The sequence below is a fragment of the Hylobates moloch genome, unplaced genomic scaffold (assembly GCF_009828535.3).
Source record: "Hylobates moloch isolate HMO894 unplaced genomic scaffold, HMol_V3 SCAFFOLD_24, whole genome shotgun sequence".
In the NCBI taxonomy this organism is placed as follows: domain Eukaryota; kingdom Metazoa; phylum Chordata; class Mammalia; order Primates; family Hylobatidae; genus Hylobates; species Hylobates moloch.
In genome coordinates, this window is record NW_026652299.1 from 16,726,315 (window position 1) to 16,751,701 (window position 25,387).

At 43.1% G+C, this 25,387-nt stretch overlaps 1 protein-coding gene across 2 annotated transcripts in view; it reads left to right on the forward strand.

The window, feature by feature from the left end:
- The first annotated feature begins 9,875 nt into the window (after nt 1–9,875).
- MAP3K19 (mitogen-activated protein kinase kinase kinase 19) overlaps nt 9,876–25,387 on the forward strand; it is a 74,996-nt gene continuing 59,484 nt past the window's right edge. Inside the window, exons 1-2 of one of the 2 annotated variants that reach the window (XM_032145578.2) lie at nt 9,876–10,139; nt 16,999–17,194. The gene's annotated coding sequence lies outside the window, so the exon portion shown is untranslated. The remainder of the gene's footprint in view (nt 10,140–16,998; nt 17,195–25,387) is intronic. The other variant, XM_058434371.1, reaches the window with a different exon arrangement.

A 25,387-nucleotide genomic window follows, 5' to 3' on the forward strand; every position in this document is an offset into this window, starting at 1 on the left:
TCCCAGCACTCAGGAGGCTGAGGCAGGAGAATTGCTTGAACCCGGCAGAGGTTGCAGTGAGCCAAGATGGCACCACTGCACTCCAGCCTGAGTGACAAAGAGAGACTCTGTCTCAAAACAAAACAAACCATAAAATGTTGATGCAAGAAATTGAAGAGGACACAAAGAAATGGAAAAACATTGCATGTTAATTGATATTGTTAAAATGTCCATACTACTCAAAACAATCTATAGATTTAATGTAATCCCTATCAAAATACCATGACCTTCTTCACAGAAATAGAGAAAACAATCCTAAAATTTATATGGAACTATAGAAGACCCAAAATAGCCAAAGCTATCCTGAACAAAAAGAACACAACCGGAGGAATCACATTACCTGACTTCAAATTATACTACAGGCTATAGTAACCACAACAGCATGGTACTGGCATATATGCAGACACATAGACCAATGGAACAGAATAGATAACCCAGAAATAAATCTGTACATCTACAGTCAACTTATTTTCAAAAAAGAAACCAAGAACATACATTCGGGAAATGACAATCTCTTCAATAAATGGTGCTAGGAAAACTGGATATCCAAATGCAGAAGAATGAAATCAGATCCCTATCTCTCATTATACAAAAAAATCAAATCAAAATGGATTAAAGACTTAAATCTAAGACCTAAAACTATGAAGCTCTAAAGGAAAACATAGGGGAAACCCTCCAGGACATTAGTCTGGGCAAAGATTTCTTGAGTAATACCCCACAGGCACAGAAACCAAAGCAATAATTGACAAATGGGATCACATCGAGTTAAAAAGCTTCTGCACAGCAAAGGAAACAATCAACAAAGCAAAGAGGCAACCCACAGAATGGGAGAAAATATTTGCAAATGACTCATCTGACAAGGAATTAATAGCCATAATATATAAGTAGCTCAAACAGCTCAATAGGAAAAAAATCTAATAATCCTATTAAAAATAGGAAAAAGATTTGAATACACATTTCTCAAATGAAGACATACAAATGACAAACAGGCATATGAAAAGGTGCTCAACATCACTGATCATCGGTGAAATGCAAATCAAAACTACAGTGAGATATTATCTCACCCTTGTTAAAATGGCCTTTATCAAAAATAGGCAATAACAAATGCCGGTAAGGCTGTGGAGAAAAAGGAACCCTTATACACTGTTGGTGGGAATGTAAATTAGTAAAACTACTCTGGAGAACAGTATAGAGGTTACTCAAAAAACTAAAAATTGAGCTACCATGTGATCCAGTAATCTCACTGCTAGTTATATACCCAAAAGAAAAGTAATCAGTATATCAAAGAGATGTCTGCACTCCTATGTTTGTTGCAGCACTGTTTATGATACCTAAGATTTGGAAACAACCTAAGTGTCCATCAACAGATGAATGGATAAAGAAAATGTGGTACATATACACAATGGAGCACTATTCAGCCATAAAAAAGAATGAGATCCAGTCGTTTGCAACGCCATGGCTGGAAGTAGAGATCATTATGTTAAGTGAAACAAACCTGGCACAGAAAGACAAACATCACATGTTCTTATTTATTTGTGGGATCTAAGAATCAAAACAATTGGACTCATGGACATAGAGAGTAGAAGAATGGTTACCAGAGGCTGGGAAGGGTAGTGGGGGTTGGTTGGGGAGGGTGAGATGGTTAATGTGTACAAAAATGTAGTTAGACAGAATGAATAAGATCTAGTATTTGATAGCACAACAGGGTGACTACAGTGAACAATAATTTATGTACATTTTAAACAACAAAAAGAGTATAAATAGAACATTCATAACAGAGAAATGATAAATACTTGAGATGATGGATACTCCATTTATCCTGATGTGGTTATTTATACATGTTATGCCTGTATCAAAGTTTATTATGTTACCTGTATCACCTACTAAGGTCCCATAAAAATTAAAAATTAAAACAAAATTATAACAGTGTGAGAAATCCAATCTGACTCCATCTTGCTTCTAACCTCACTGGTTTTGCTAACTTTAAAACAAAGAGAATAACAGTCCCTCCCTGAAACTAACCCCCTCCTTACTTGGGGTCTGAAACCACCATAAGTTAGGATTATGGGATTGAATTCCACTATGATGTAGGCATAGTTAAATGATAACCAGCCATTGTTCCCTAGTTTGCCTTAATCACTTACTGCTCAAAAGTAGCTGGAAGTCACAAGATTTGCAACTTCCCCAATTGCTCCTATAGATAACATCACCATTGTCAAAATCTAAGATTAGTCTTTCAGATACTTTTCAGATTTTTGCATTTTGGTGACTGACTGACTCCACCCAGACCTGTGACTCATACCTAGAGACTGACTCCCACCCAGAAACACCCACCGGAAACTGATTCAGCACAGTTTGGATACTCATATGATTTCCTCTCCTACTGATCAGCAGCACCTATTCCCTATCCCCTCCCTGCCAAATTATCCTTAAAAACTGTAGCCTCTGAGCTCTCAAGTGGATTTGAGAAATATCTACCATTCTTCTGCTCATCTGGCCCTACAGTAATTAATCTCTTTCTTTACTGCAAAACCTGCTGTTCTCAGTGCATTGGCTTTTTTGGGCAGTGGGCAAGAAAAACCTGTCAGGATGCTACACTACTGCCTTCCTTCAATTTGTTCTCTTGATTGTGGATCTTGCTAAAGAAGGATTTTGGGGGTGGGGGTTGGTCTGCTTTCCATTTCACTGGTTATATTCTTACTTTATTATTTGCTTTCACCTATTTATGTCTACTACAGTCTTCTGTTTACAGCTTCTTCAGACGGAATATTTGAAGGTCAATAGCTTTAGCCCTTTATTCTCTTCTAATATAATTATTGAGGCTATCAGTTTCTCTCTAGGCACTATTCTTACCATAGCCCATGAATTTTAATATGTTGTATTTTTATTGTCATTCACTTCAAGATATTTTAAATTTTTGCAGGTGATTTCTTCTTTGATCCCTGGGTTTCTTAGAAATATGTCTATAATTTCCAAATATTTGAGATTTTACTAGATATATTGTTATCTAATTTAATTACGTTGTAAAATTTTAGTATTTTGAAATTTATTGAGAACTGGTTGTGGCACAGCATATGCTCTAGCTTATTGACTATACCACATTCACTTGAAAAGAATATATATTCCATAGTTTTTGTGTCTGGAATTCTATACACATCTATTAGGTAATAGTGACTGATAGTACTGTTCAGATTTTCTATGTTGCTACTAACCTTTTTGGTATATTTATTCCACTGATTCCTTAAAAGCAGTATTAAAATCTCCAGCTAGTATTGTGACATCCCTTTTGTCCCTTTAATTATGTCCATTTTTGCTTCACATTCATGATTGTTGTGATTTCCTGATGAATTGACTCCTTTACCATTATGAAACATTTCTCTTTATCTCTGTTAATACTCTTTGCTTTGAAGTCTATTTTATCAGATATTAATATAGCCACACCAACTTTGCTTTGGTTGGTTTCTGTATGGTATATCTTTTGTGATCTGTTCACTTTCAACCTACCTGTGGCTTTATATTTACAACGTGTCTCATATATAGCATGTAATTTGGGTCTTCTGGGGTTTTTGTTTGTTTGTTTGTTTGTTTGAGAGTCTCACTCTGCTGCCCAGGCTGGAGTGCAATGGCACAATCTTGGCTCACTGCAACCTCCGCCTCCTGGGTTCAAGCAATTCTCCTGCCTCAGCCTCCTAAGTAGCTGGGATTACAGGCATGTGCCACCACACCCAGCTAATTTTCTGTATTTTCAGTAGAGATGGGGTTTCATCATGTTGGCCAGCCTGGTCTCAAACTCCTGACCTCAGGCAATTCACCTGCTTTGGCCTCCCAAAGTGCTGAGATTACAGGTGTGAGCCACCGTGCCCAGCTAGGTCTTCTGTTTTATTCATTCTGACAATCTCTACCTTTAAGTTATAATCAACATAGTTATTTATATGACTGTATTTCTGTCTACCACCCTACTATTTGTCTTCTATTTACCCCATCTATTCTTTGTACCTTCTTATCTCTTTAACTTTCAGATTACCAGTTCATTTTCCATACAGCAACCAGAATGATCTTCTAGAAAAATTGAATCAGACCAATGCAATTTCCTGCTTAAAACCCATCGATGGCTGTATAGTGCCCCTGAAATAAAATTCTAACTCCTCACTGTGGCCTGCGTGATCTAGTTTTTCCTGCTACACAAATCTCATATGCTACTACTTTCTCCCTTGACCAATCTGCTTGAGTCACGCTCCTCCTTCTTATTGTTTGAACAAAGCTCAAAGTTCTTCCCCTCCCTAGGCCCTTTCCACTGACGACAGCCCCTTTCTGTAGTGCTCTTTCCCAGGATCTCATATGGCCTGCAATTCTCATCTGCCAGGTCTCAGCTCTTGTGTCTTTTCTGTCACAGTAAGAAAAACAGTGAAAGCTCATAAAACAAACACTCAAGTACCACCAGGTGAAGAAATAGAACATTGCCAGCATTTATGTGCCCAATACCAATTACAGTTCCTCCTTTACCCTAGAGATAAGCACTATCCTGACTTTTGTGGTGATCATTTCCTTGCTAATCTTTAGTTTTACTACCTGTAATCAATTCATCTGTAAACAATATAGGCAGGACATGGTGGCTCATGCCTGTAATCCTAGTGCTTTCGGGGGCTGAGGTGGGAGGACTGCTCAAGGCCAGGAGTTTGAGACCAGCCTGGACAACATAGTGAAACCCCATCTCTACAAAAAATTTAAAAATTAGCCTGGCATGATGGCACATGCCTGCACTCCCAGCTACTTGGGAGGCTGAGGTTGGAGGATCACTTCAGCCCAGAAGTTCGAGGCGGCCGGGAGTGATCACTGAATGACTGAGAGATCAATCCATTGTACTCCAGCCTGGGTGACAGAGCAAGACCCTGTCTCAACAAAACCAAACAAAACAATATAATTTAGTGTTGCCTGCCTTCCATGGAATAATATTGTATTTTTTGTGTGCATGTTTTCTTCAACAGTGTGCTTGTGAGATTCATCCATGCTACTGTGTGTAATAGTAATTAATTAATTTTATTGTTATAAGGTAGTCCATCATATGAATATGTCACAATTTATCCATTAAGTGCTTATAAACATTTAGATTATTTTTAGATTTTGATTATTATGGATAATGCTAGTGTAAATATTCCTGTACTTCTGTCATGTTACACATTTATGAGAGATACTAGGAGTGGCTTTACCCCAGGTCATAGGGTATCAGTATTATCAACATTGCTAGATAATGCCAGTGTTACAAAGTGGCTTATCAAATTATATTCCAGCAATTAACAGACGTCCCCACTGCTTTGTATCCACACCAGCCCCTGGAATTGTCAGATTAAAAATATTTTGCCACTCCAATGGATGGGGAGTATCCCACTATGATTTTCATTTTCATGTCACTCATTTTTAATGAAGTTAAGCACTTTTTCATTTGCTTATTGGCCATTTAAATATGCTGTTTTTGCAAAGCAGAAAATTTAGTGTTTTTAGTTTTGGTCTATAGAGCTGTCTTTATTTTATTTTATTTTATTTTATTTTATTTTTTGAGACAGAGTCTCGCTCTGTCACCCAGGCTGTAGTGCGGTGGCACCATCTCGGCTCACTGCAAGCTCCGCCTCCTGGGTTCACGCCATTCTCCTGCCTCAGCCTCCCGAGTAGCTGGAACTGCAGGCGTCCCCCACCATGCCCGGCTAATTTTCTGTATTTTTAGTAGAGGGGGGGTTTCACCATGTCAGCCAGGATGGTCTCAATTTCCTGACCTCGTGATCCGCCCACCTCGGTTCTGTCGCCAGGCTGGAGTGCAGTGGCGTGATTTCGGCTCACTGCAATCTCTGCGTCCTGGGTTCAAGTGATTCTCATGCCTCAGCCTCCCAAGTAGCTGGGATTACAGGCATGCGCCACAACATCCAGCTAATTTTTGTATTTTTGGTAGAGATGGGATTTCACCATGTTGGCTAGGATAGTCTCGATCTCCTGACCTTGTGGTCCGCCCGCCTCCGCCTCCCAAAGTGATGGGATTACAGGCGTGAGCCACCGTGCCTTGCCCTGTCTTTATTTTATTAACACCTTAAAGTTATTTATATATATTCTGCATCTGAGCTTTATATTGTTTATATATGTAGCAAATACCTTCTCCCACTCTGCAGCTTGCTTTTTCACTATTTTTTTTTCAGACTGGTGCTCTAAAAAAGCAGAGACTACAATTCCAAGCTGGCGAAGTCTCTGAACTCCAAGTGGAAGTGCTGGGGCAAAAATGATCCATCAGGAAATGCGTAGCCCCTTGTACTACTGCCTTGCTCAGTCAATCATTGGCCAGGATCTCCCCAAGAAAAGAGTAGCCTTGGCCATCACTGTTTGCTCAGTTTTTGGCTGGAGGAAGCACTCCAAGAATAGCAGGTCCTTGGCTCAACAGTTAGACAAACCTGATAAACCCAACGGCCGTAGGCTATTCATCTAATCACACACCTTACAGCTGGGCAGTGAGTCTTTCTTTAAGGGAGGTCTCAGCAGCACATCTCTGTGTCTGCCACTCTCTTTTAATAGACAGCCTCTTTTAACATGCACCTACAATGTTTTCAACATCCTGTGCTTTCTCTTTCCTCTGGACATGTTGTCGTTTAGAATCTGCAATATCCTTGTGTCTATAGTTTACCTGGTAAACTATTTGTCCTTCAAGTTTCAGCTTGGATATTTGCTCTTCTGTGAAGACTTTCTCTGCCCCCGTTAGGAGCTTATTGGTATTTGCAATCAGCTTGGTGGTAATCGATTGGATTCTCACTCAAAATTCATATGTTGAAGCCCTAACTCCTAGTACCTCAAAATGTGACTGTATTTATGGACAGGGTGTTTAAAGAGGTGATTAAGTTAAAATTAGGCCATTAGAGTGGGCCCTAATCCAATCTAACTAGTGTCCTTATAAGAAGAGATTAGGACACCAGGGATGTGCACACACAGAGGAAAGGCCATGTGGGGACATAGAGAGAAGTTGGCCACCTGCAAACCAAGGAGAGAGGCCTTAGGAGAAACCCAACCTGCTGATACCTTGGTCTTGGGCTTCTAGTCTTCAGAGCTGTGAGCAAATAAAAAAAAATTTTTTTGAGATGAAGTCTTGCTCTGTCACCCAGGCTGGAATGCAGTGGCGAGATCTTGGCTCACTGCAATGCTCACCTGCAGATGCAAGCAATTTTCCATCCTCAGCCTTCTGAGTAGCTGGGATTACAGGCATGTGCCACCACATCCGGCTAATTTTTGTATTTTTAGTAGAGACAGGGCTTCACCATATTGGCCAGACTGGTCCCAAACTCCTGACCTCAGCTGATCAACCCTCCTCAGCCTCCCAAAGTGCTGGGATTACAGGTGTGAACCACGGCACCCAGCCCTGTGAGCAAATAAATTTTTGTTGTTTAAGCCTTCCAGTCTGTGGCATTTTGTTCAAGCAGCCCTGGGCAAACATACATCCCCCACCCTCAATCCAGGAAGTCAGATACTCCCCTTCCATGCTTCCTTAGAGCTTTTGACACAGCCCTAGGGCAGCCTGATATTGTCCTTGTTTTGCATGCCTATCCCTCCATTATTTCTAAAAATTGAGTTTCTTGAAAAAAAAAATTGTTTGAATGACTCTATCTCAAAATGAGAGACAAAAGGAGGACTCCTTTTGTTTGAAGACAGGATGTCTTTCTGTTTCCCAGGCTGGAGTGAAGTGGCATGATCATAGCTCACTGCAGCTTCAAACTCTTGGACTCAATCAATCCTCCTGCCTCAGCCTCCTGAGTAGCTGAAACTACAGGTACCCACCACCACATCCAGCAGTTTTTTCTATTTTTTGCAGAGACATAGTCTCACCATGTTGCTCAGGCTGGTCTCAAACAACTAAGCTCAAGCAATCCTCCTACCTTGGCCTCCCAAAGTGCTGGGATTACAGGCGTGAGCCACTGTGCCTAGCCAAAGGATTACATTTTTTTGTGGGAGGTGGGGACAGAGTCTTGCTCACTCTGTCACCCAGGCTGGAGTGCAGTGGCACAATCCCGACTCACTGTAACCTCCGCCTCCTGGGTTCAAGCAATTCTGCCTCAGCCTCCCGAGTACCTGGGATTACAGGTGCTAGCCACCACACCCGGCTAATTTTTTTTTTTTTTTTTTTTGAGATGGAGTCTCTGTCTGTCGCCCAGGCTGGAGTGCAGTGGTGTGATCTCGGCTCACTGCAAGCTCCGCCTCCCAGGTTCACGCCATTCTCCTGCCTCAGCCTCCTGAGTAGCTGGGACTACAGGCACCTGCCACCACACCCGGCTATTTTTTTTTGTATTTTTAGTAGAGATGGGGTTTCACCGTGTTAGCCAAGATGGTCTCAATCTCCTGACCTCGTGATTCACCCACCTCGGCCTCCCAAAGTGCTGGGATTACAGGTGTGAGCCACCACGCCCGGCCTAATTTTTTTATTTTCAGTAGAGATGGGATTTCACCACGTTGGCCAGGCTGGTCTGGAACTCCTGACCTAAGGTGATCCACCCATCTCAGCCTCCCCAAAGTGCTAGGATTACAGGTGTGAGCCACCACGTCTGGCCAGGATTACTTTTTGAGAAGCCAATTTAAAGTTCATGGTTTGCAGACAAGCTGGAACCCTAGAATAACCCGGCAGAAATCCTAAAAGTCAGAAACTACGGTACTTACACCTTCCTCTGTTAGGCTGAGAGAGTACTCACCTTGCTGGGAGTAGAAACAAAGTAGAATATAGGAAGCAAAACAGAATAATAGCCTGTGTGTGCTTAAATTGGTGTCAAGCAGCTTGAAGCTGAATTGGTAATAAGAGAGTTTACATAGATCTAACAATCTCTGAATTGTTTTTACCCTGAAGTCTTCATCCACTAAAGGAGATAGAGAGAGAGAGAGAGAGATAGAGTGTGTGTGTGTGTGTGTGTGTGTGTGTGTATGTGCTCGCGCATAGTAAAGGTAGTATTGCAACACTGTGACCAGGCCACTTAAATTCAATCCCTAGCTCCACCATTCATTAGCTTAAAAGTTCTAAGCCTCAGTGTCATCTCTGTAACGTGGTAATGATGCTGTTTATTGTTTCAGCTCCACAGAGTTGTTATGAGGGTTAAATGGCATTAATCATGTCCTTTATGGACTAACGTAGGAACTAGTCAATAAATGTCAGCTGTTGTTATTGTGATAGACTATCGTACCCTATTCAGTTGAGAATATGTAATGTTATGCCCTACCTTAGAAGAGAAACCCCTGCGTCCTTTGGTAAGTGGCAGAAAAGAATTTAGCAGCACACAAATGCCAGGTGACCTTATGCAGTGCCCTGTGTCCACTTCCTCATGATTATGTTTTCATAGTCCATGATTTGAAGTCTTTTGCAGCTGGGTTTATTACTATTTGACTGAGACAAAAATGCAGTCTGTTTACTGAAGCTTTTGCTTCAGAATACCACAAGCATATCTAGAGAAGAAGTATGTTGTAATGTAAGGATTTCTGTCTGCTAGCGCTTTCTCAAGGCTGAGTCTAAGAATGCAATCAGTTTGGTGGTAATCGACTGGATTCTCACTCTGTGACCTATATGCAGCTTTGAAAGGGGCCCTTCTGGCACGTTGTGGGGATTACAAAGGCATGGATCTCTTGGAGAAAGTCTCAGTGCATCAGGTGATCACAGTAATTGTGCCAACCATGCAAGTACATAGGGGTTCCGTAGTTTTAAAGCACTTAAGCAACAACTTGGAAGAGCATACAAAACTTGTTTTCCTTCCTGGATGAGACTGTCCTGCTTTCAATTCTCTAAGCTAAATGCACAGTGGATGGTTGCCTGGGCGACAACCTGTAAACTAAGCAGTCTCTTTGCAGCTAACTAAAGGGTTTGTGCATGCAGGACCAGCTTAATTAAAGACAAAATTTAAAAGGAAAAATTATTTGGGCTGTGCAACACTGAAAAAAAAAATCTGAATCTATGCTGTTTTTAAATGGATCCCTAGTTGAAGTGTGGGTTACAGCTGTCCCAGAAACCAGTGCCACAATGAATTAGGATGATGTTGGCTACTGTTTGGCTTGGTGTTTCTCCAACTGTGTGCCACGTCCCTCAGCAAAACACAGCGCAGGTAAGCCGAATCTCTGCTTTTCATCTCATTTTAGATAAACTGTTTGTTGCAACTTTTTTACTCCCCAAAGGATGTCCCAGAGGAGGAACGCCAGGTATACTGATAGAAGAAACTGTGTCCTAATCTCAAATAATAATATCCTTGGAGTTGTATAAACTATTTTTTACTTTTCAAATATTGTGACGATTTCCTCCAATACTTATGCAGGCACCTCTAGACCCCATAGGCTAAATTACTAATGACAAGAAAAGTGTATGAAAAACACTTGCCTTCATTGAATTATACCTAGGGGTAATCTTTTAGTTTAATCACCCAAATATGTGTAAACTTTACATGGTATGAATCTTCTTGTAACCAATCAATATTGTATACATATGTTCTTAACCATGCTTTCTCAACATGAAATGAGATTTCTGTTGCCTTAAATCTTTATTACATAAGGTTCTAAATCAAATGTACAGTATAACAAAAAGTTTTGGTTTTACAAATAGATAAACCATGCATGCAATTAAAAATAAAAAAGACTGGGCTTTAGTAGTTGCTAAACTAAAAACCTCTGTGGAATGAAACACTATTCTTCAAAAATCATCGACCAAAACAATTCTAAACGGGGCAGGCATGGTGGCTCACGCCCTTAATCCTAGCACTTTGGGAGGCCAAGGAGGGTGGATGACCTGAGGTCAGGAGTTCGAGACCAGTCTGCCCAACATGGTGGAACCCTGTCTCTACTAAAATACAAAAATTAGCCGGCGTGGTGGCAGGTGCCTGTAATCCTAGCTACTTGGGAGGCTGAGGCAGGAGAATTGTTTGAACCTAGGAGGTGGAGGTTGCAGTGAACCGAGATTGTGCCACTGTACTCCTGTCTGGGCGATAGAGGGAGACTCTGTAAAAACAACAACAATAACAACAACAATTCTAAATGGAAAATTGAGAAATATTTTCTTACACAAAAACTAAAACAGACATGTACAGATTGAAGGTCAGAAGACGAAATAGAGCTCAATAATAAAAAGCACTGTGGGTTCATGACTAAGCCTGGGCAACATAGGGAGACTCTGTCTCTACAAAAATAAAACAAAAATAACTAGCGGGGCATAGTGCTGTGCACCTGTAGCCCTAGTTATCCGGGAGGCTGAGGTGGGAGGATCCCTTAAACCTAGGAGTTTGAGGCTGCAGTGAGCTATGATCAAGCTGCTGTACTCCAGCCTGGATGACAGAGTGAGACCCCATTTCTAATAAAAATAATTTTTAAAAGCCATAGTCTGTGCATGTTAACTAAAAGAATGACCTGCATATAGGGATAATGATATGTGCTCATTCAATCTTCATTGTCTTCCTCCAGTCACTATTGAGTATGTGAGACAATAAATGGCCAAATAATGACCACATTACCCGGTATTGCAGTGATTTGATTTGATAACTTTGGGATTGTAGTTTAGTTAAATCTAAATTTTTTTGTTTTATTTTAGATGATAGATACTACCTATGAAATGCTTTCCCTTAAGGGTCACATTAAAAAGTTAAATTACAACTCCATAACATTGCTAGGTAATAGCCTTGGGGGAAAAATGTTTGAAGTTTTATTACTACTTTATGAATAAGGTGTGATATAAATCTCTATTTCTTCCCTAGTTGTTATTTGAATATCTGATTTTTAGCTTTTTTGAAAGACAAGTTTTAATTATCCTTTGTTTTGGAAAATCTTTTTTTCCCCCTGAAATGATCCTGCAAATACTGTTGCATTTTCAAAAACAAGTATGTAAATCTAAGTTACAAAGCAATTTGCTGGGACAGATGTGTGTATTGGTTTTAATTATTTCTATGGCCTGATTTTGAGTATATCATCTGCCCCTTCCGCCCTTAGTAAGGTTCCAAGTACACTGCTTATTAAATGCTAATGATTAAGATAATGATGATTAAGTGACAGCAATCAACTAAACGTCTGCTTCTCTTAAAAGAGCTTAAAGAAAACAGTTAGGCATTACTGGTGGGAGTGTAAATTGATACAGCCATTCTGGAGGACAATCTGGCAGTACTTCGTGAAATTAAATCCATTCGACCCACTTGCCCCAGAGAAACGTTTACAGGGTGCATAATAAGGCCCAAACAAGGATATTTATCATAGTGTTGTTTGTGGACAACTTAGATGTCCATCACCAAGGGAGTAATAAAATACGGTGAACATAAAACCAAAAACCTTGTACATATAAGTACAAGGATAAAGCTTAAAAAGCAAAGTGTTAACAAATAATTAACAAGCTCTAGAATACATATTATTTGTGTAAATTAAAAACCAATGTAATATAACAGCACTATATGCCTTATAAGGATATACACTTATTGAGGATACCTCTCAGGCACATTAGATTGGGTTCTTATCAGACAGAGGGGATCAGAGCTGAAGGGAAAAAATAAAACAAGAGGAAAGCCTGACACCATCCAGTGTGGCTAGCAAGGAGTAATGATGAGCTCATCCCCATCTAGCTAAGGTCCAAACATGAAAATGGAAATAAGCCTATCCTGCAAACGCACCTTTAAATACTAGTTCCATTACATCTTTTTTGTTGTCATTGTTTGTTTGAGATGGAGTTTCACTCTTGTTGCCCAGGCTGGAGTGCAATGGTGCGATCTCGGCTCACTGAAACCTCTGCCTCCTGGGTTCAAGCGATTCTCCTGCCTCAGCCTCCCAAGTAGCTTGTATTATAGGCATGCGCCACCATGCCTGGCTAATTTTGTATTTTTAGTAGAGATGGGGTTTCACCACGTTGGCCAAGTCGGTCTCGAACTCCTGACCTCGGGTGATCCACCCACATCGGCCTTCCAAAGTGCTGGGATTACAAGTATGAGCCACTGCGCCTGGCGCCATTACATCTTTTTGGGCAGTAGCACTCTCATCTCTCTGGAGTGAGATACCATTTTGCCAATGTCTGTGCTTCATTTTCCTCATCTATAGAATAGGGATAATAATACAACTGTTCTGATGGTGTTATTTGGAATTAAATAGAAAAAACACCTGTAAAGCATTTAGAACAGCATATGACACGTAGCAAGCATTCAATAAATGTTGGGCATGATTGCTGTTGTTGTATTATTGTTATTATTTTGTAACTTCACTTTGAACAAAGGTAGATAAAGACTTGAGGAATTCATTCTGTATTTCAAAGTATTCTGCTAGAAATTTGAAGGGGAAACTAATATCTATTCCAGGAAGTTTAAATCAAAAGGACTAACAGGTAGTAATGATAAATGTCAATTAGAAAACAAAGTGGATTGCAAGACAGATTGTGGATTCAATTCTAATCACAAGATCTGTGTTTCTAGAAGTTGCCTTTTAATGTGGCAACTGATTGGGAGCCTCCCAGAGAAATAAAAAGGTCACTGGTTGCCCGGGGTTAGTGAGGAGGGAGGAATGAATGGGCAGAACACAGAGGAGTTTCAGGGCCACGAAACTATTCTGTACCTACTAAAATGGTGGATGCCTGTCATTATACCTTTGTCCAAACCCATAGAATGTACAACACCAAGAGTGAACCCTAATGTACACTACAGACTGTTTGTAAGCTCATCAGTTGTTAACAAATGTACCACTCTGGTGCAGGCTGTTGATGGCGAGGCCAGTAGGGGGCAGTGGAGAGGGAATATTCTGTACTTTCTGCCCAATTTTGCAGAATTTGCCCAATTTTGCATAACAAACTTAAAACTGCTCTAAGTAATAAAGTCAATTTTTAAAAGTCTATTAAAAATTTCTTTCAAAAAAAGAGTCGCCAGGCTCATCCCAGATCTACTAAAGGAAACTTGGAATCTTTATAACAAGGAAATGTTTATGCTCAAGCAAGTTCAGGAAACTGCACTGAGCTAAGTCCACCATTTCTTTGAAAGCCAAGAACACGAACCACACACACTTGTTTATGTACTGGCTCTGCTGCTGACCTCATCTATTGTCTTTCTGTAAAAGGCATCACCTTCCCAGTAGTGGGTCCTCCCTCAGTTCCTGGACCCCAACCTCTTGGACCTTTTCATTGTCTATGGTCAATCAGTCACAAATCCTGTGAACCCTCACATTCAAATTTTGTTATTGTTATTGTTTTTTGAGATGGAGTCTCGCTCTGTTGCCCAGGCTGGAGTGCAGTGGTTTGATCTCGGCTCACTGCAACCTGTGCCTCCTGGGTTCAAGTGATTCTCCTGCCTCTGCCTCCTGAGTAGCTGAGATTACAGGTGCACACCACCACACCCGGGTAATTTTTGTATTTTTTAGTAGAGATAAGGCTTCATCATGTTGGCCCAGCTGATCTTGAACTCCCGAACTCAGGTGATCCCCTCGCCTCGGCCTCCCCAAATGCTGGGATTACAGGTGTGAGCCACCATGCCCATGCACATTCAAATTTTTGTTTCTGCCTTTTTCCTCTGCATCATAATAATCTTCCTAAAGTACCAATGTTCCTAAAACGCACTGCTGAAAGCTCTCCATAGGTTTCCCAATGTGTTGGGGAATCCAGGGTAAACTCCCATCTGGTTTTACTCTCTTGTCCTCGGCCCCAGATAGAGGCCTGAGCTCATGCCTGCCCTTCATCAGAGCTGCCCATTCTCCTTCACTGTGACTCTCCAGATATCACTAATGCCTTCCTTTTTCTTTTTTTTGAGACGGAGTCTTGCTCTGTCGCCCAGGCTGGAGTGCAGTGGCGCGATCTCAGCTCACTGCAAGCTCTGCCTCCTGGGTTCACGCCATTCTCCTGCCTCAGCCTCCAGAGTAGCTGGGACTACAGGTGCCCGCCACCATGCCCAGCTAATGTTTTGTACTTTTAGTAGCGACGGGATTTCACCGTGTTAGCCAGGATGGTCTCGATCTCCTGACCTCGTGATCTGCCTGCCTTGGCCTCCAAAAGTGCTGGGATTACTGGTGTGAGCCACTGTGCCCGGCAATGAATGCCTTCTTTCAAGGGGATCTTCCAGATTACGTGGCCAGCCCATTTCTCTGACATCTGTAAGATTCATTATCTGATGTTTGCATGGACGCTTAATCATGTGTGTTCTTTCTTGTATTTTGTCTAACCTATTTTGTGTTATGTTTATTGGGACAGGTCAATGAAAGCTGCTGAAGGGCATATAGCATCTTCCTAATGAATGGATGAATTCATGGGCTAGTACTATTTCTAGAGTGAAACACATGTTCTCTGTGTTTCTGTACATGTTCTTGTAGTCTGGCCCATGAATTCTGAAGGCATTTGTGTGTTTAGAACACTAAAGAGCAAATCTAGACTTTTTCTTGTTTGTTTTTCTTTTTTTTTTTTTGAGACAGAGTCTGGTTCTGTCACCCAGGCTGGAGTACAGTGGCACGATCTCGGCTCACTGCAAGCTCTGCCTCCCGGGTTCACATCATTCTCCTGCCTCAGCCTCCCGAGTAGCTGGGACTACAGGCACCAGCCACCATGCCCGGCTAATTTTTTGTATTTTTGGTAGAGACGGGGTTTCACCGTGTTGGCCAGGATGGTCTCGGTCTCCTGACCTCACGATCCACCCACCTCGGCCTCCCAAAGTGCTGGGATTACAGGCGTGAGCCACCGCGCCCGGCCTCTTGTTTGTTTTTCTTAGCTGTCCTCCACAAAGTTATACTATGAAATGAGCCTCTTGTTCTTTTGCTTTCAATCTCATGCCAGATTATGGCAAGGAAATTGCACATCGAATAAATAGCATGTGGCTACATACAGTGACTGTGGTGTCAGAAGCAGAAGTTGGAGTATAGAGCCTGACAAAGGATGTCGTGCTGTTACTAACAGCAAGAGGCTCCAGGCTGGGTGCGGTGGCTCACACCTGTAATCCCAGCACTTTGGGAGGCCAAAGCGGGCAGATCACCTGAGGTCAGGAATTCGAGACTAGCCTGGCCAACTCGTCACTACTAAAAACTACAAAAATTAGCCAGGCATGGTGGCGCACCAGTAGTCCCAGCTACTCAGGAGACTGAGGCAGGAGAATCGCTTGAACCCAGGAGGCAGAGGTTGCAGTGAGCCAAGATCGTGACACTGCCCTCTAGCCTGGGCGAGAGAGTGAGACTCTATCTCAAAATTTAAAAAAAATAGGGCTCCATGCAGGAGAGGGTAGTTTGGTGACCTCCAAAATTGCAATTTGAGATATTTCAATGATTTGGAAAACTGATATGAGTTATTTAAAATTAGGGCTTTCCTGGAAAATCCAGAACAGTGGGCACTGTGCTCCTCAATGATTCCCACTGGGCTAGAATCACAGAGGAGACAAAAGGATAAGTCATGTAATGTCCCTGCTACTGAGAAGCTTACAGTATTGTTGGGAAGCTAGGAGTTTCAGAAAGGAAATCGTATAAGGTGGTTAATAAACAAGCTAAAAAAAAAATCCAAAAAGAATTTTCACCTCTAAAATGTGCCAACCCTCTGTAGATCATATTTCAGATCCTCACCAACCTTTTGAAGAGGGGACGATCATTTCCATTTTAGAGATAAGTAAACGCAGCCCAGAGATGAGCCATATGCTCATGGTCACACAGTTGGTAATCTGTGGAGAAGGAATTTAAATCCAGGTTCTACTGGGCTCCAAGCTTGTGCTGTTTCCACTCTACTGTTGATCCATCCTCTCTTCTCCTCTACCACAGCAGATCTTCCAAAATAATGATGAAATTATTATTCTTCCTAATTCAAAATGTACACAAAGAACCAAGCCTGGTGGTATTGCGGCATTTCCCCCTATTTTCAAAATTGTCTTTAAAACTGTTATAAGATTTTTATACATAAAAGAAGGAAACAGGTGGCAGTAAAGGCAGAATACGTTACATTTGAACTACTCACAGCTTTGCTGGCTCTCATATAATTAAATGTTTCCTTTTCTTTTCAAGGCAATCATGTGGAACTAGCAAGATGAATAAAAATAAACTGATTCATGATTTCCTAGAAGTAGTTTCAAGAGGTGATGTGGAACTCATCTGTGACTGTATTACTAAAGTCCAATCCATCCTCGGAAACCTTGACTTTCAGCACCCAGAGACGGGGAATACGCCTCTCATTACTGCAGCAGAGGAAAATCTAACAGAGGTAACATGTGGCATGCTGGGCTCAAGGATAAAAAGTCTTCCAAGCTAAGGATTCCAAGAGTGAGATATTTGTGAATAGTGATATCACCCATTGCCATAAAAGAATGTCTGAAGACACAAAGCGGGGTATGGGGAGGGGGATACCCTAAATCTAGATAGGAACCATCTCTATTCATTTCCTCACTCAGTGCACAAATATTCCTGCTATATCCAAGGCAATCACTAGATTTTATGGTGGATCTGGATGTCAATCAAACACAGATGCCACCTCCGAGGAGCTAATGGTCTAATGGCGCCACATAATGGACCCCCAACTCCATCAGTACCTGGAAATTTATGCTCTGCTCTAACAAATGTATGTAAACCTGGAAGTAGGGAAACAGTGATAAATAAGTGAATAATAAGGCCTAAAAGGGCAGGAGACTTTGTCCTCTTTGTTCTAGCTGTATCTCCAGCTACCAGCAGAGAGCCTGACCCAGCCAGGTGTTAATAAATATTTATTAAATGGAGACATTAATGAAAAAGTAACCCATTTGGGTCTTATTCATCAGTTATATCATTGTGTGCCGTAACTTATAAAGTTCTGTTTAAGCATTCAGGTAAAAGTGGCAACAATATGAGCATGTAGAGTTGGGGAGAGGCAGCAAAGAGGGAGGCTTCACAAATAGAAAGGGCAAGAATAGGGAAACTAGACTGGAAAAGACAAATTTCACTCAACTGCACAAGTTGATGCCTCTACAAGTTCTTGGGACTTTGTTTTTTGTTTGTTTTGTTTTGTTTTTTGAGACAGGGTCACTCTGTTGCCTAGGCTGGAGTACAGTGGCACCATCTTGGCTCACTGCAGCCTCAGCCTGCCCAGACTCAGGTGATTCTCCAAACTCAGTCTCCCAAGTTGCTGGAAATTACAGACACACACCACCATGCCTGCCTAATTTTTTTTTTTTTTTCGAGACATGGGGTTTCAGCATGTTGCCCAGGCTGGTCTCAAACTGTTGGTTTCAAGAGATCCACATGGCTCAGCCTCACAAAGTGCTGGGATTCCAGGCATGGGCCACTGCACCTGGCCAGTTCTTGGGACTTTAAATGCAAGTGGACCCTCAATCCTGCCTGGTCACCTTTGCTTCCTCAATTAGCCTCTCTTGACTATGTTTGAAGCTCTTTTTCTTTTTTGACTCCTTTCCATGAATCCTTTTTAAACAAATTATAAAATATAGCACATATTCTAAAAAAAAAAAAAAAGAAAGAAAGAAAATTAATGAAACAAGCATCTGTGTACCAAATACCCAGGCCAAAAATTAGAACATTGCCACGCCTCAAAAGCCCTCTATATATATGCCTGTCTTGAATTGCATCTCCCACCCTGGCTAACCATTATCTTGAATTTTGGGTTAATAATTTCCTGGCCACCTCTGCATCCATGCCTAAATAGTTACTTGGCTTTTTCCTGCTATTGAATATTATAAAAACAAACTCACATCTATATACTCTTGCGTAACTTTTTTTTTTTGAGATGGAGTCTCACTCTGTAGCCCAGGCTGGAGTGCAGTGTTGTGATCTTGGCTCACTGCAACCTCTGCCTCCTGGGTTCAAGCGATTCTCCTGCCTCAGCCTCCTAAGTAGCTAGGACTACAGGTGTGCGCCACCACACTCAGCTAATTTTTTGTATTTTTAGTAGAGACAGGGTTTCACCATGTTGGCCAGGCTGGTCTTGAACTCCAGACCTCAAGCAATCCTCCCACTTCAGCCTCCCAAAGTGATGGGATTACAGGCCTGAGTCACCATGCCCAGCCATGTTCCTGCATAACTTGCTGCTTCTGTTCATTATCATGTTTTTGGGATTCCTCCATTTTGAAACATGAAGTGTAGCTATGGTTTTTCATTTTTAGTGCTATCTAGTGTTCCATTAGATAAAAATATATGCCACAATACAGGCACAGTGGCTCATGCCTGTAATCCTAGCACTTTGGGTGGTCAAGGTGGGTGGATTGCCTGAGTCCGTCAGGAGCTTGGGACCGGCCTGGGCAACATGGCGAAACCCCATCTCTACTAAAAATACAAAAAATTAGCTGGACATGATGGTTTATACCTGTAATCCCAACTACTTGGGAGGCTGAGGTATGAGAATCGCTTGAGCCCAGGAGGCAGAGGTTGCTGTGAGCCGAGATCGTGCCACTGAACTCCAGCCAGGGCAACAGTGCAAGACTCTGTCTCATTTAAATATATATATATATATATACACACATACACACACACACACATCTATATACATATGTATGTATATATATGCCACAATTTATCTGCCTACACTATTTATCTCCCTCTCCTACTCTGGTGGACATCTGGGTGGTCTCCAGATTCTTGTCATTACAAACAATGATGCTTCTTTCCATCAGCATTTAAAAATGCTTAGATAAGTGCCTTCTGCCAGCCCGTAAAGAAGCAAATACCTCCACTGATCTCACGTCCTCCTGCAACCACTTCCTTTCCTTTCCTCTCTCAGGCCTTTTCACTCGCAGACATCTCTCGAGAACTATGAAGGATCTGAGATTTTACCTTACTCGCAACTAATGAGTTAGCGTGCCAGAATTGCTTGAATTCCTAGCAGAAGAAACAACTACTGGATCAGAGAAAAAGGGCAGTGTATTTATTCATAACAACAGCATTAGTCAGAATTTTAGCAGTTTTGTATCAGTTCCCTAAGCCCTAATTCCCACTGAGTGATACGAAGAGGACCAGGTGACCCCTGAACATGCAGTGAGTTGCATGACAGCAGAGGAACCCTCAACTTAGAGACCCCTAATAATTTACAATGTGCAGTAAGCAAAGCTACTCTTTGCTGCAGAAGGAGACACTATCTCTATATTCCAAGGCCATTCACTATACAAATAAGCTTGAAAAGTTTGCATGGAATAAAGGCAGTTGGCACCTTTGCTCACCAGACCTGCAGAAATGTAAGAGACCCGTGGAGACATGCCTCCTAACAATGTCCACCCCTCATTTCTACACTATCTTGGCATCTGATTAATTTTCTCATTATTTCATCGCTCTCTTGGCCACTCTGATTAATCTCACCAACAGAGGCTGGGACCAAATTCATCAATTTGTCTCATGTAACATTCAATGAAAGCTACTGTCAACAGAACTCCAAGCAGCAGGAGGCGGCCAATCTGCAGTACTCACCTCAACAATGCCGCGCAAAGTCCTGAATCCATTCAGCTGAACAAATCACATAAACCATCAGGGTCTGCTGTCAAAAACCAGGTGATGGCTCATGCCTGTAATCCCAGCACTTTGGGAGGCCAAGGCAGGTGGATCACCTAAGGTCAGGAATTTGAGACCAACCTGGCCAACATGGGTGAAACCCCATCTCTACTAAAAATGCAAATATTAGCCAGGCATGATGGTGGGTGCCTGTAATCTCAACCACTACAGAGGCCGAGGCAGGAGAATTGCTTGAAACCGGGACACAGAGGTTGCAGTGAGCCAAGATATTGCCATTGCACTCCAGCCTGGCAACAGACGGAGACTCTGTCTAAAAAAAAAAAAAAAAAAAAAAAAAAAAGAATGTTTTACTGGTTTATCCTCACTGCCTCCACTTACTTACCTCTTCAAACTACTGCAGTCTGACACCTTCCTCTACTACTCCATTGAAACTGCTCTTGCCAATGTTCCCTACAATGTCCTTTGCTGCTTCTACCTCTTAGCACCATTGGACTCCAATTTTTCTTCAAGTGTTTTCTTCCTTGACCTCCTCCTGGTTTTTCCCCCTTACCTCTCTGGCAACTTCTATCCAGTCTCCTTTATGGGTTGTTTCTTCTCATCCCTTAAATGTTGGTGTCCTTCAATCATGTGAGGATGGCCCCTGATTCTCAAGCCCATATCACACACACACACACACACACACACACACAATGTTGAACTCCAAACTAAATATTTCCACTTGTATATTACAGACATCCCAAACACAACATGTCCAAAATTATCTTCATCATCTTTCTTCCCACACCTTACCCTCCTGAGGGACACCAGCATCGGTTTACCCATTTTATGAAATCAAATAAACATTTAATTATTTGAAATTGAATTAAATTAAGGCATCATCATTTATCTTAAACCATTCATTCACTCATTCATAAAATATTTATTCATGTGATAAGATCTCTTGCCCTTGGGGACTTACATTTGAATGCAGGTGAAACACGACAAATAAGGAAACAAGCACATAAATAAGTTACAAATAGTTATTAGTACTTTGAAGTAACCAAGAGTGCCTTCTCTTTTGATAAAGTGGTCAAGAAATCCTTTTTATTTTTATTTTATTTTTTTTGAGACGGAGTCTTGCTCTGTGCCCCAGGCTGGAGTGCAGTGGCGCGATCTCGGCTCACTGCAAGCTCCGCCTCCCGGGTTCACGCCATTCTCCTGCCTCAGCCTCCCGAGTAGCTGGGACTACAGGCGCCCGCCAACACACCCGGCTAATTTTTTTGTATTTTTAGTAGAGACGGGGTTTCACCGTGTTAGCCAGGATGGTCTCGATTTCCCGACCTCGTGATCCGCCCGCATCGGCCTCCCAAAGTGCTGGGATTACAGGCTTGAGCCACCGCGCCCGGCCTAAGAAATCCTTAATGAAGTGGTTGTATTTATGCTAAGACATAAACAAAGGGCAATTGGGGTAGAGGGAACAGCAAAGACAAAGGCTTTGGTTAGGAAAAAAAAATCTTGGCTGGGCACCCAGCGGCTCACATCTGTAATCCTAGTGTGTCCGGAATTGGTGGGTTCTTGGTCTCACTGACTTCAAGAATGAAGCTGCGGACCCTCGCGGTGTTACAGTTCTTAAAGGCGGCATGTCCGGAGTTTGTTCCTTCTGATGTTCGGATGTGTTAGGAGTTAGTTTCTTCTGGTGGGTTCGTGGTCTCGCTGACTCAGGAGTGAAGCTGCAGACCTTTACGGTGAGTGTTACAGCTCTTAAGGTGGCGCGTCTGGAGTTGTTCTCTCCTCCCGGTGGGTTCGTGGTCTCGCTGGCTTCAGCAGTGAAGCTGCAAACCTTCGTGGTGAGTGTTACAGCTCATACAGGTAGTGTGGACCCAAAGAGTGAGCAGCACAAGATTTACTGCGAAAAGCAAAAGAACAAAGCTTCCACGTTGTAGACAGGGACCCCATCAGGTTGCCACTGCTGGCTCGAGCAGCCTCCTTTTATTCCCTTATCTGGCCCCACCCACATGCTGCTGATTGGTCCACTTTACAGAGAGCCAAGGTCTCTTTTACAGAGAGCTGATTGGTCCGTTTTGACAGGGGGTTGCTGATTGGTGCATTTACAATCCCTGAGCTAGACACAAAAGTTCTCCAAGTTCCCACTAGATTAGCTAGATACAGAGCACCAATTGGTGCATTTACAAACCCTGAGCTAGATACAGACTGCTGATTGGTGTATTTACAATCCCTTAGCTAGGCATAAAGATTCTCCAAGTCCCCACCAAACTCAGGAGCCCAGCTGGCTTCACCAGGTGGATCTCCCACAGGGGCTGCAGGTGGAGCTGCCTGCCAGTCCCGCCGGCACTCCTCAGCCCTTGGGCGGTTGATGGGCGCCCTGGAGCAGGGGGTGGCGCTAGTCGGGGAGGCTCTGGCCGCGCAGGAGCCCACGGCAGGGGGGCGAGGGGGTCTGGGGGGAGGGGGTGGGGTGGGGTGGGGCGGGGCGGGGTGGGGTGGGGCGGGGCGGGGCGGGGTGGGGCGGGGCGGGGCGGGGTGGGGCGGGGCGGGGCGGAGGCTCAGGCATGGCGGGCTGCAGGTCGCGAGCCCAGCTTCGAGGGAGGCAGCTAAGGTCCGGTATCAAGCGCAGGGCCAGTGGGCTGGCACTGCTGGGAGACCCGGCTGCACCCTCCACAGCTGCTGGCCCGGGTGCTAAGCCCCTCAGTGCCCAGGGCCGGTGGGACGGCCAGCCACTCCGAGTGTGGGCCCGCCAAGCCCACGCCCACCCGGAACTCTAGCTGGCCCACAAGCACCACGCGCAGCCCCCGATTCCCGCTCCTGCCTCTCCCTCCACACCTCCCGGCAAGCCAAGAGAGCCGGCTCCGGCCTTGGCCTGCCCTGAGAAGGGCTCCCAAGGTGCAGCGGCGGGCTGAAGGGCTCCTGGGCCAGAATGGGCGCCAAGGCCGAGGAAGCACCGAGAGCGAGCAAGGGCTGCGAGGGCTGCCAGCATGCTGTCACCTCTCACCAGCACTTTGGGAGGCTAAAGTGGGCAGATCACCTGAGGTCGGGAGTTCCCGACCAGCCTGACCAACATGGAGAAACCCCGTCTCTACTGAAACTACCAAGTTAGCGGGGCGTGGTGGTGGGGGCCTGTAATCCCAGCTACTCAGGAGGCTGAGGCAGGAAAATCGCTTGAACCCTGGAGGCGGAGGTTGCAGTAAGTCAAGATCGCACCATTGCACCCCAGCCTGGGCAACGAGAGTGAAACTCCGTCTCAAAAAAAAAAAAAAAAGGAAAAAAAATCTTGCATTCTTGAAGTATAGAAAGATGACTTGATCTTGCAGAGGGAGGGTGAAGAATGGCACAAGATAAGCTGGAAATGCAGGCAGGGGCTGGATCATGCAAAGCCATAAAGGCATGCAAAGGCATTTTCAAAAACAGCTTTATTGAGATAAAATTCATATACCATACAATTTGCTTACTTAAAGTGGCCACTTCCATGTTTTTTGTATATTTATATTAATGTGCGATCCTCACAACTGATTTTAGAACACATATCATCTCAAAAAGAACTTCATCCCCAGGAAAAGAAGATAAAAAGAAACCCGATTTCCTTTAGCTATCACTCTCTATCCTTTCTTCCCAACTCCCACCCCAGCTCTAAGCAGCCACTTATCTACTTTCTGTCTGTACAGCTGTTCTTTTTTTATTATTTTTTGTTTGTCTGTTTGTTTGTTTTGAGACAGGGTCTCACTCTGTTGCCCAGGCTGGAGTGCAGTAGCACAATCACAGCTCACTACAGGCCCTACCTCTTGGGCTTAGGTGATCCTCCTGCCTCAGCCTCCTGGGTAGCTGGGACTACAGGCATGTGCCATCACGCCCAGCTAATTTTTGTATTTTTTGTGGAGACAGGGTTTCACCATGTTGCCCAGGCTGGTCTTGAACTCCTGAGCTAAAGTGATCCACCTGCTTCTGCCTCCCAAAGTGCTGGGATTACAGGCTTGAGCCACCGTGCTTGGCCTCTGTAACTTTTCTTATTTGGGATTTTCATATGAATGGAATCATACAGTATGTGATCTCCTGTGATTGGCTTCTTTCACTTAGCATAATGTTTTCAAGGTTCATTCATGTTGTAACATGTGTCAGTACTTTATTTTTATAGCCAAATAATATCACATTGTCTTGATATACAACATTTTATTTATCCAATCCATTGACAGAAAATGGTTCTTTTCATCTTTTGGTTACTATGAATAATGCTTCTGTAAACATTTTGGTGTGAGTATATGTTTTCATTTCTCCTGAGTACCATACCTAGGAGTGGAATTGCTGGATCATAGGAGAGTTCTATGTTTAATCATTTGAGGAACTGACAGACTGTTTTTCTTTTCTTTTCTCTCTTTTTTTTTTTTTAGACAGAGTCTCACTCTGTCACCCAGGCTGGAGTACAGTGGTGCAATCTCGGCTCACTGCAACCTCCGCCCCCTAAGTTCAAGCAATTCTCCTGCCTCAGCCTCCCGAGTAGCTGGGATTACAGGCGCCTGCCACTGTGCCTGGCTAATTTTTGTACTTTTAGTAGAGATGGGGTTTCACCATCTTGGCCAGGCTGGTCTTGAACTCCTGACCTCATGATCCACCCACCTTGGCCTCCCAAACCAGACTGTTTTTCAAAGTGGATGCACCATTTACACTTCCACCAGCAGAAATGGTGGTATGAGGGCTCCAGGTTCTTCTCATCTTTCCAACTCTTGCTGTTATCTGAATTTTTGATTTGGGCCTTTCTAGTGGGTTTCATGCAGAAGCACTTGAAATGGAGAGAAGGCTGTTCCATTGCTTCAGGCAAGGGACCATGGTGGCCTGGTCTGCAGTGGCAGTACAGGAGATAGACAAAAGTACACTGAAGACAGTATCTTGGAATTATCCTTGATTTCTGGCTCACCATTAACTCCCACATTGAATAAGTGGCTATGATCTGTCAACTCCACCTCCTAAGTGTTCCTAGATTATGCCC